This window comes from Puma concolor, chromosome B3, assembly GCF_028749965.1.
Source record: "Puma concolor isolate L17-30 chromosome B3, mPumCon1.1.hap2, whole genome shotgun sequence".
NCBI classification, from domain to species: Eukaryota; Metazoa; Chordata; class Mammalia; order Carnivora; family Felidae; genus Puma; species Puma concolor.
The window spans coordinates 48,088,456-48,101,447 of NC_141672.1; positions in this window are offsets into that span (position 1 = coordinate 48,088,456).

Below are 12,992 nucleotides of genomic sequence, written 5' to 3' on the forward strand. Positions count from 1 at the left end.
TTGAAAATATCAAGTTGATCCACAACTACCCTAATAACCTGTGTGCAAAAATAAATTTCAAAACTGAAAAAAAGACAACAAAATGCAAATACTTAACAACATAACATTTGGAACATCTGATATCAAATAAAAAATCACTAGACATAGAAAAAAGAAAAAAGTTTAAACCACAAAAGGACGTGAAAATGATATGTGATATAAAACATGTGTATTCAAAATATACTAAATATTACATATAATATTCACATATACATAATATACACACATATAACATACATGTTTTATATGCACATACACATTTTTTGTTGCAGCCCTTTTCACTTTACACTTAACTTCAGTGCCAATGTCACTAGATTTCCTGATAATACAAAAGTGATCTCTCCGTCTACATAAAATTTTTTCTCCATGTTTTACAATTAAAAACAACAAAAATGCCAGTGAGTATGAAGAGGTACATTTTACAAATTTTGTTTATTCATGTGTATCAAAACCTTTAAGAAAGAAAGAAAGAAAGAAAGAAAGAAAGAAAGAAAGAAAGAAAGAAAGAAAAGAAAGAAAAAGAAAGAAAGAAAGAAAGAAAGAAAGAAAGAAAGAAAGAAAGAAAGAAGGAAGAAAGGAAAAAGGGCAAAAGGGGCACCTGGGTGGCTCAGGTGAGCATCCAACTTTGGCTCAGGTCATGATGTCACCTTCATGAGTTTGAGCCCTGCATCAGGTTCTCTGCTATCAGCGCAATGCCCACTTCAGATCCTCTGTCTCCCTCTCTCTCTTCACCTCCCCCACTCAAGTGCTCTCCCTCTCTCAAAAATAAACAAACATAAAAAAAATTTTTTAAAAAGCAAAACTTTTTCTCCCTATATTTTCTTTGGCTTTAGCTACTCCTAGTACATTATCCTGTATCCCAAGGTTTTGCATGCAGTGGTAGGCTGTAACAGTCTCTCATCAGATCATGAGAACCATTGTTAAATATTTAGGAATTCTGCAATCTGATTGCTAAACTTTTGGGACCTTGAAGCCAGCCATTTTATTGGGAGGGTTGACCCTACAGAAATTGACCAACAGTACAAATCAGGGGTTTATTTCATCATGCTGCTGTTCCTGTACAATGCTGGTGTGCTAGTACACAATGCTGTTTTTTCTAGTTTAAAAAAAAGCACCCCTAAGAGAGTCAGCAAACTATGACCTACAGGTCAAATCTGGCCTGCCACATGTTTTTGTAAGTGAAGTTTTATTGGAATCCAGCATGTTTATATATTGTCAATGGCTGTTTTTGTGCTCTAACAGCAGAGTTGAGTAGTCATGACAGAGATCACAAAGCCTAAAATATTTACTATCTGGCTCTTTCATGACAAAGAAATAGCAAACAAAAACTATATTGAGCAGAGGTAATAGACATGCCAAACAATAATAAATTATGCTTGAATAGAATTCATCAGAAACATGCATCTTAGAAAAGTGCTTTTTAGAGGGAGAGAGGGAAGATGGCGGCGTAGGAGGACGCTGGGCTCACCGCGCGTCCTGCTGATCACTTAGATTCCACCTACACCTGCCTAAATAACCCAGAAAACCGCCAGAGGATTAGCAGAACGGAGTCGCCGGAGCCAAGCGCAGACGAGAGGCCCACGGAAGAGGGTAGGAAGGGCGGCGAGGCGGTGCGCGCTCCACGGACTGGCGGGAGGGAGCCGGGGCGGAGGGGCGGCTCCCCGGCCAAGCAGAGCCCCCGAGTCTGGCTGGCAAAAAGCGGAGGGGCCTGACGGACTGTGTTCCGACAGCAAGCGCGACTTAGCGTCTGGGAGGTCATAAGTTAACAGCTCTGCTCAGAAAGCGGGAAGGCTGGAGGACAAAGGGAAGGAGAGCTGCTGAGCCCCCGGACGACAGAGCTCAGTTTGGTGGGGAACAAAGGCGCTCGCCAGCGCCATCTCCCCCGCCCATCCCCCAGCCAAAATCCCAAAGAGAACCAGTTCCTGCCAGGGAACTTGCTTGCTCCGCGCAAACACCCAACTCTGCACTTCTGCGGAGCCAAACCTCCGGCAGCGGATCTGACTCCCTCCTGCTGCCACAGGGCCCCTCCTGAAGTGGATCACCTAAGGAGAAGCAAGCTAAGCCTGCCCCTCCTGCCCCTGTGCACCTTGCCTACCCACCGCAGCTAATACGCCAGATCCCCAGCATCACAAGCCTGGAAGTGTGCAAGTAGCCCAGACAGGCCACCCCACCCCACAGTGAATCCCGCCCCTAGGAGAGGGGAAGAGAAGGCACGCACCAGTCTGACTGTGGCCCCAGCGGTGGGCTGGGGGCAGACATCAGGTCTGACTGCGGTTCCGCCCACCAACTCCAGTTATACACCACAGCACAGGGGAAGTGCCCTGCAGGTCCTCACCACGCCAGGGACTATCCAAAATGACCAAGCGGAAGAATTCCCCTCAGAAGAATCTCCAGGAAATAACAACAGCTAATGAGCTGATCAAAAAGGATTTAAATAATATAACAGAAAGTGAATTTAGAATAATAGTCATAAAATTAATCGCTGGGCTTGAAAACAGTATAGCTGACAGCAGAGAATCTCTTGCTACAGAGATCAAGGGACTAAGGAACAGTCACGAGGAGCTGAAAAACGCTTTAAACGAAATGCATAACAAAATGGAAACCACCACGGCTCGGATTGAAGAGGCAGAGGAGAGAATAGGTGAACTAGAAGATAAAGTTATGGAAAAAGAGGAAGCTGAGAAAAAGAGAGATAAAAAAGTCCAGGAGTATGAGGGGAAAATTAGAGAACTAAGTGATACACTAAAAAGAAATAATATACGCATAATTGGTATCCCAGAGGAGGAAGAGAGAGGGAAAGGTGCTGAAGGGGTACTTGAAGAAATAATAGCTGAGAACTTCCCTGAAGTGGGGAAAGAAAAAGGCATTGAAATCCAAGAGGCACAGAGAACTCCCTTCAGACGTAACTTGAATCGATCTTCTGCACGACATATCATAGTGAAACTGGCAAAATACAAGGATAAAGAGAAAATTCTGAAAGCAGCAAGGGGTAAACGTACCCTCACATATAAAGGGAGACCTATAAGACTCGTGACTGATCTCTCTTTTGAAACTTGGCAGGCCAGAAAGAATTGGCACAAGATTTTCAGTGTGCTAGACAGAAAAAATATGCAGCCGAGAATCCTTTATCCAGCAAGTCTGTCATTTAGAATAGAAGGAGAGATAAAGGGCTTCCCACACAAACAAAAACTGAAGGAATTTGTCACCACTCAACCAGCCCTACAAGAGATCCTAAGGGAGACCCTGTGAGACAAAGTACCAGAGACATCACTACAAGCATAAAACATACAGACATCACAATGACTCTAAACCCATATCTTTCTATAATAACACTGAATGTAAATGGATTAAATGCGCCAACCAAAAGACATAGGGTATCAGAATGGATAAAAAAACAAGACCCATCTATTTGCTGTCTACAAGAGACTCATTTTAGACCTGAGGACACCTTTAGATTGAGAGTGAGGGGATGGAGAACTATTTATCATGCTACTGGAAGCCAAAAGAAAGCTGGAGTAGCCATCCTTATATCAGACAAACTAGACTTTAAATTAAAGGCTGTAACAAGAGATGAAGAAGGACATTATATAATAGTGACAGGGTCTATCCATCAGGAAGAGCTAACAATTATAAATGTCTATGCGCCGAATACCAGAGCGCCCAAATATATAAAACAATTACTCATAAACATAAGCAACCTTATTGAGAAGAATGTGGTAATTGCAGGGGACTTTAACACCCCACTTACAGAAATGGATAGATCATCTAGACACACGGTCAATAAAGAAACAAGGGCCCTGAATGAGACATTGGATCAGATGGACTTGACAGATATATTTAGAACTCTGCATCCCAAAGCAACAGAATATACTTTCTTCTCGAGTGCACATGGAACATTCTCCAAGATAGATCATATACTGGGTCACAAAACAGCCCTTCATAAGTTTACAAGAATTGAAATCATACCATGCATACTTTCAGACCACAATGCTATGAAGCTTGAAATCAACCACAGGAAAAAGTCTGGAAAACCTCCAAAAGCATGGAGGTTAAAGAACACCCTACTAAAGAATGAGTGGGCCAACCAGGCAATTAGAGAAGAAATTAAAAAATATATGGAAACAAACGAAAATGAAAATACAACAATCCAAACGCTTTGGGACGCAGCGAAGGCAGTCCTGAGAGGAAAATACATTGCAATCCAGGCCTATCTCAAGAAACAAGAAAAATCCCAAATACAAAATCTAACAGCACACCTAAAGGAAATAGAAGCAGAACAGCAAAGGCAGCCTAAACCCAGCAGAAGAAGAGAAATAATAAAGATCAGAGCAGAAATAAACAATATAGAATCTAAAAAAACTGTAGAGCAGATCAACGAAACCAAGAGTTGGTTTTTTGAAAAAATAAACAAAATTGACAAACCTCTAGCCAGGCTTCTCAAAAAGAAAAGGGAGATGACCCAAATAGATAAAATCATGAATGAAAATGGAATTATTACAACCAATCCCTCAGAGATACAAACAATTATCAGGGAATACTATGAAAAATTATATGCCAACAAATTGGACAACCTGGAAGAAATGGAAAAATTCCTGAACACCCACACTCTTCCAAAACTCAATCAGGAGGAAATAGAAAGCTTGAACAGACCCATCACCAGCGAAGAAATTGAATCGGTTATCAAAAATCTCCCAACAAATAAGAGTCCAGGACCAGATGGCTTCCCAGGGGAGTTCTACCAGACGTTTAAAGCAGAGATAATACCTATCCTTCTCAAGCTATTCCAAGAAATAGAAAGGGAAGGAAAACTTCCAGACTCATTCTATGAAGCCAGTATTACTTTGATTCCTAAACCAGACAGAGACCCAGTAAAAAAAGAGAACTACAGGCCAATATCCCTGATGAATATGGATGCAAAAATTCTCAATAAGATACTAGCAAATCGAATTCAACGGCATATAAAAAGAATTATTCACCATGATCAAGTGGGATTCATTCCTGGGATGCAGGGCTGGTTCAACATTCGCAAATCAATCAACGTGATACATCACATTAACAAAAAAAAGAGAAAAACCATATGATCCTGTCAATCGATGCAGAAAAGGCCTTTGACAAAATCCAGCACCCTTTCTTAATAAAAACCCTTGAGAAAGTCGGGATAGAAGGAACATACTTAAAGATCATAAAAGCCATTTATGAAAAGCCCACAGCTAACATCATCCTCAATGGGGACAAACTGAGAGCTTTTTCCCTGAGATCAGGAACACGACAGGGATGCCCACTCTCACCGCTGTTGTTTAACATAGTGCTGGAAGTTCTAGCATCAGCAATCAGACAACAAAAGGAAATCAAAGGCATCAAAATTGGCAAAGGTGAAGTCAAGCTTTCGCTTTTTGCAGATGACATGATATTATACATGGAAAATCCGATAGACTCCACCAAAAGTCTGCTAGAACTGATACATGAATTCAGCAAAGTTGCAGGATACAAAATCAATGTACAGAAATCAGTTGCATTCTTATACACTAATAATGAAGCAACAGAAAGACAAATAAAGAAACTGATCCCATTCACAATTGCACCAAGAAGCATAAAATACCTAGGAATAAATCTAACCAAAGATGTAAAGGATCTGTATGCTGAAAACTATAGAAAGCTTATGAAGGTAATTGAAGAAGATTTAAAGAAATGGAAAGACATTCCCTGCTCATGGATTGGAAGAATAAATATTTTCAAAATGTCAATACTACCCAAAGCTATCTACACATTCAATGCAATCCCAATCAAAATTGCACCAGCATTCTTCTCGAAACTAGAACAAGGAATCCTAAAATTCATATGGAACCACAAAAGGCCCCGAATAGCCAAAGTAATTTTGAAGAAGAAGACCAAAGCAGGAGGCATCACAATCCCAGACTTTAGCCTCTACTACAAAGCTGTCATCATCAAGACAGCATGGTATTGGCACAAAAACAGACACATAGACCAATGGAATAGTATAGAAACCCCAGAACTAGACCCACAAACGTATGGCCAACTAATCTTTGACAAAGCAGGAAAGAACATCCAATGGAAAAAAGACAGTCTCTTTAACAAATGGTGCTGGGAGAACTGGACAGCAACATGCAGAAGGTTGAAACTAGACCACTTTCTCACACCATTCACAAAAATAAACTCAAAATGGATAAAGGACCTGAATGTGAGACAGGAAACCATCAAAACCTTAGAGGAGAAAGCAGGAAAAGACCTCTCTGACCTCAGCCGTAGCAATCTCTTACTCGACACATCCCCAAAGGCAAGGGAATTAAAAGCAAAAGTGAATTACTGGGACCTTATGAAGATAAAAAGCTTCTGCACAGCAAAGGAAACAACCAACAAAACTAAAAGGCAACCAACGGAATGGGAAAAGATATTTGCAAATGACATATCGGACAAAGGGCTAGTATCCAAAATCTATAAAGAGCTCACCAAACTCCACACCCGAAAAGCAAATAACCCAGTGAAGAAATGGGCAGAAAACATGAATAGACACTTCTCTAAAGAAGACATCCGGATGGCCAACAGGCACATGAAAAGATGTTCAGCGTCGCTCCTTATCAGGGAAATACAAATCAAAACCACACTCAGGTATCACCTCACGCCAGTCAGAGTGGCCAAAATGAACAAATCAGGAGACTATAGATGCTGGAGAGGATGTGGAGAAACGGGAACCCTCTTGCACTGTTGGTGGGAATGCAAATTGGTGCAGCCACTCTGGAAAGCAGTGTGGAGGTTCCTCAGAAAATTAAAAATAGACCTACCCTATGACCCAGCAATAGCACTGCTAGGAATTTATCCAAGGGACACAGGAGTACTGATGCATAGGGGCACTTGTACCCCAATGTTCATAGCAGCACTCTCAACAATAGCCAAATTATGGAAAGAGCCTAAATGTCCATCCACTGATGAATGGATAAAGAAATTATGGTTTATATACACAATGGAATACTACGTGGCAATGAGAAAAAATGAAATATGGCCTTTTGTAGCAACGTGGATGGAAGTGGAGAGTGTGATGCTAAGTGAAATAAGCCATACAGAGAAAGACAGATACCATATGGTTTCACTCTTATGTGGATCCTGAGAAACTTAACAGGAACCCATGGGGGAGGGGAAGGAAAAAAAAAAAAAAAGAGGTTAGAGTGGGAGAGAGCCAAAGCATAAGAGACTGTTGAGAACTGAGAACAAACTAAGGGTTGATGGGGGGTGGGAGGGAGGAGAGGGTGGGTGATGGGTATTGAGGAGGGCACCTTTTGGGATGAGCACTGGGTGTTGTATGGAAACCAATTTGACAATAAATTTCATATATAAATAAAAAATAAAAATAAAAATAAAATAAAAAAATAAAATAAAATAAAAATCTTTAAATAAAATCAGTCAAACATTACATATGGCAAAAATAAAAAATAAAAAAATAAAATGATTAAGCCTCAAACCTGAAGTTGACAGCAGAGTCATTGTACAGATTGATGTTCTCAATGACTAACATTTGACGGAGTTTGCTTCTGATTTATTATGCTTCTAGGTAAAAAACAATTTACCTCATTTTTTAGTATTTTGACTATGCGTTCACTAATTGGATAAAAAATTCAATTTCTTTTATATTGAGGACATGTGCATTTTAAATAATCTAATCATTTTAAATTAAAGCTTTATTTAAAAAAAAAAGAAAAGTGCTTTTTACATATTCTTATATACACAAAGCCTAAAATGTTACAACCATTTATTTTTTTTTATACTCTAAGATGTCTAACAACAGTATACATTTCATAGAATAACTCCATTTCTGTTAAAAGGGTAAAACACAGGAGCAACTGGGTGGTTCCGTCGGTTAAGCATCTGACTATAGCTCAGGTCATGACCTCATAGTTCATGAGTTCGAGCCCTGCACTGGGCACTCTGCTGTCAGTGCTGAACCCACTTCGGATCCTCTGCCTTCTTTTCTCTCTGCCCTTCACCCACTCACGTTCTCTCTCACTCTCTCTCTCAAAAATAAACATTTAAATAAAAGGGTAAAAAACAGTATTTATATTTATGCATAAATATTTTAGAGAAAATACACAAGAAACTGGTAAAATTAGTTGCCCCTGAAAAGAGGAACTGGACAGAGTTTAAAGGAGAGTTTTCATTGAATATGCTTTTGTATTTCTCGCATTTTAAACCATGTGTTTGTATGACCTATTTAAAAAATAAATAACATTTTTTAAAAGTATTGGCTACGATGAGATTTAGGAATTTCAATCCTTTCTTCTATGAGGCATCCTGATATAATAGAAAGAACATTGTTTATGGGAGTTAAAAAAAAAAAAAAAAAAGACATGTTTCCAAAACCTGGTCTGCTACTTGCTAGTTTTGTGATGTTGGCCACGCTCCTTAAGTTAGCTGAATCTCAGCTTGGACATTAATAAAATCAGTATAACAAAAGCTACTTTGTGAGGATTAGATATTATATAAAACTGCCTTGTACTTACTAAATGGTAGCTATTATTCTGTGGATTTCAATTATCCCTGCTATCCATTACCACCAATTATGTGTTGGATATTGATTAAAGGGAACCTAAGGTATGAATGAGGTCTAAGAGAGTCTTAATTTACAGATATCAACTAACCCTGTGAGGGAAAACCAGGATTTTAAAAATTGTATTCAGGTGCTTCTTAGGTTTTCAAGTGCAAAAGTTCAAGGGTTTTTTAAGGCTTCTTGAGGACTTGCCCAAGAGATCAAGCAATCAATAGCATTTAATAATGGCCTAAGTCCACAATGCAATTTCATATTGGTTCTCCCTCCTCTGCTTCATTTCTCTTTTCCTATCCCTGTTTCTTGGAACTGCTTGCCTTAATAATAGCACATAAGTCTTTTGCCTCAGGTTATGTATACTTTTTGAGGAAACTCAAGCTAAGACGAGGGCCTGCCTAATTCTACTGAAGAGAGCCTGGGACTGTGTAGCAGATACTGTTGGTGCCCTATCCATATGTCTTCAGGCCTTAATATTAACAGGGCTTGCTTTCTTGACCGCCAGCATTTGCATCTGTGCTCTGTTAGAGGGCTTTCTTTACCACCCTCAGTATTTTCTCCCACTATATGAGATGTCTTTTAATTTCTTTTTGCCTATTTATTTTGAGAGAGAGAGAAAGTGCACATGCTCCCTCAAAAGCAAAGGAGGGACAGAAAGAAAGAGAGAGAGAGAGAGAGAGAGAGAGAGAGAGAGAGAGAGAGAGAGAATGAACCTCAAGCAGGCTCTGTGCTGTCTGTACAGAGCCCAAGGCAGGGATTAGTCTCACAAACCGTGAGATCACGACCCAAGCCAAAAATCAAGAGTCACAGCTTAACTGACTAAGCCACCCAGGCACTCTCCCCCTCCCCTGTTTTTTTTTTAAGATTTAATTATTTTAAAGTTATTTCTATACCCAATATGAGGCTCAGACTCATAACCTGAGATCAAGGGTCACAAACTCCCCCAACTGAGCCAACCAGGCACTCCTGTCCTTTACTTTCTTGATGGTATAGCTTCTTCCACAAAAGTTTTTCATTTTGATGAAATCCAATTTTTCAAATTTTCTTTTCTGTCACTTGTCTTTTGGGGTTGTATCTCAGAGATCACTGCCTAACCCAAGTTCACTAAGATTTACCCCTGTTTTCTTCTAGTAGTTTTAATTTTTTTTTTCAACATTTATTTATTTTTGGGACAGAGAGAGACAGAGCATGAACGGGGGAGGGGCAGAGAGAGAGGGAGACACAGAATCGGAAACAGGCTCCAGGCTCTGAGCCATCAGCCCAGAGCCCGACGCGGGGCTCGAACTCACAGACCGCGAGATCGTGACCTGGCTGAAGTCGGACGCTTAACCGACTGCGCCACCCAGGCGCCCCTCTTCTAGTAGTTTTAAATGTGTGTGTGTTGTGGGGGGCGGGGGGGGGGGGTGTTCCTTGCTTTTGTTTTGTTTTTAGAGCAAGTGCAATCAGGGGAGGGAGAGAGAATCTAAACCAGGCTCCATGCCCAGCACAATCCCAATGTGGGGTTCGATATCACTACCATAAGATCATGACCTCAGCCAAAATAAAGAGTCAGATGTTTAACCAACTAAGCCACTCAGTTATCCCTCTTGCAGTTCTACAGTGGGTTTATTTTGGGGGGGGGGGGTTTGTTTTGTTTTTTAACATTTAGGTCTATGATCCATTTTTAGTTAATTTTTGTGTAAAGTTCCAGTAGGAATCCAATTTCATTCTTTCATGTGTGGATATTCAGTTGTCCCAGGACCAGTTTTTGAAAAGATAATTTTTTCTCCATTGAATTATTTTGGCACCCTTGTGAAAAATCAATTGACCATAAATGGAAGAGTTTATATCTGGATTCTCCATTTTATTCCAGTGATCTATGTGTCTTTCCTCATGCCATCACCACAGTATCTCCATCACTGTAGTTTTGTACTAGGTTTGAAATTGGGAAGTGTGAATCCTCCAAATTTGGACTTGTTTTTCAAGACTGTTTTGGCTGTCATCTTTGTTTTTTGATTTATACTTTGTGAATCTCCTTTAAGAAATCTTTTTGGACTGGGACGCCTAGATAGCTCCGTCAGTTAAATGTCTGCTTCAGCTCAGGTTATGATCTCACAGTTGGTGACTTCAAGCCTGGCATCGGGCTCTGTGCTGACAGTTCAGAGCCTGGAGCTTGCTTCAGGTTCTGAGTCTCCCTCTCTCTCTGCCCCTCCCCGCTCCCAAACTCACTCACTCTCTCACTCTCTCTCTCAAAAATAAACATTAAAAAAAAAAGAAATAGGGGCGCCTGGGTGGCGCAGTCGGTTAAGCGTCCGACTTCAGCCAGGTCACGATCTCGCGGTCCGTGAGTTCGAGCCCCGCGTCAGGCTCTGGGCTGATGGCTCGGAGCCTGGAGCCTGTTTCTGATTCTGTGTCTCCCTCTCTCTCTGCCCCTCCCCCATTCATGCTCTGTCTCTCTCTGTCCCAAAAATAAATAAACATTGAAAAAAAAATTAAAAAAAAAAAAAAAAAAAAAAAAGAAATAAATCCATTTGGACTCCAAAGCCATAAAATATGGCTTTCTATATATGGTTTTCTATATGGTTTTCAAGAAATTTTATCAAAAGGAGGTCATAAGAGGGAAGTATATAGCAGCAATCCAGGCCTTCCTAAAGAAGGAAGAAAGGTCTCAGATACACAACCTAACTTTACACCTTAAAGAGCTGGAAAAAGAACAGCAAATAAACCCCAAACCAGCAGAAGACAGGAAATAATAAGGACCAGAGCAGAAATCAATGCTATCAAAACCAAAAAACAACAACAACAATAACAACAACAACAAACAGTAGAACAGATCAATGAAACCAGATGCTGGTTCTTTGAAAGAATTAACAAAACTGATAAAACCTAGCCAGTTTGATCAAAAAGAAAAAGGAAAGGACCCAAATAAATAAAATCAACAATGAAAGAGGAGAGATCACAACCAACACAACAGAAATACAAACAATAATAAGAGAATATTATGAGTAGTTATATGCCAATAAAATGGGCAATCTGGAAGAAATGGACAAATTCCTAGAAACATACAAACTACCAAAATTGAAATGGGAAGTAACAGAAAATTTGAACAGACCCATAACCAGTAGAGAAATCGAATTAGTAACCAAAAATCTCCCAAAAAACAAGAATCCAGGACCAGATGGCTTTCTAGAGGAATCCTATCAAACATTTTTTTAAATATTTTTTTTAACTTGTTTTATTTTTTATTTTTTAAAATTTACATCCAAATTAGTTAGCATAGAGTGTAACAATGATTTCAGGAGTAGATTCCTCAGTGCCTCTTACCCATTTAGCCCATCCTCCCTCCCACACCCCCTCCAGTAACCCTCCATTTGTTCTCCATATTTATGAGTCTCTTCTGTTTTGTCTCCCTCCCTGTTTTTATATTTTTGTTTCCCTTCCCTTATGTTCATCTGTTTTCTGTCTTAAAGTCCTCATATGAGTGAAGTCATATGATTTTTGTCTTTCTCTGATTGACTAATTTCACTTCGTATAATACCCTCCAGGTCCATCCACGTAGTTGCAAATGGCAAGATTTCATTCTTTTTGACTGCCGAGTAATACTCCATTGTATATGTATACCACATCTTCTTTATCCATTCACCCATCGATGGACATTTGGGCTCTTTCCATACTTTGGCTATTATTGATAGTGCTGCTATAAACATGGGAGTGCATGTGTCCCTTCGAAGCAGCACACCTGTATCCTGTGGATAACTGCCTAGTAGTGCAATTGCTGGGTTGTAGGGCAGTTCTATTTTTAGTTTTTTGAGGAACCTCCATACTGTTTTCCAGAGTGGCTGCACCAGCTCGCATTCCCACCTATCAAACATTTAAAGAAGAGTTAGCACCTACTCTCCTGAAGCTGTTCCAAAAAATAGAAATGGAAGGAAAACTTCCAAACTCTTTTTATGAAGCCAGCGATTCTAAAACCAGACAAAGACCACTGAAAAGGAGAACTATAGACCAATTTCCCTGATGAACATGGATGCAAAAATCCGCAGCAAGATACTAGCCAACCAGGTCTAACAATACATTAAAAAAATTATTCACCCTGATCAAGTGAGATTTATACCTGGGATGCAGGGCTGGCTCAATATCCACAAAATAATCAATGTGATACATCACACCAATAAAAGAAAGGAAAAGAACCGCATGATCCTCTCAATAGATGCAGAGAAAGCATTGACAAAATATAGCACCCTTTCTTGATAAAAACCCTCAAGAAAGTAGGGATAAAGGGATCATACCACAAGATCATAAGAGCCATATATGAAAGATCCACCACTAATATCATCCTCAATGGAGAAAAACTGAGAGCTTTCCCCCTAAGGTCAGGAACAAGACAGGCATGTCCACCCTCGCCACTGTTATTCAACATAGT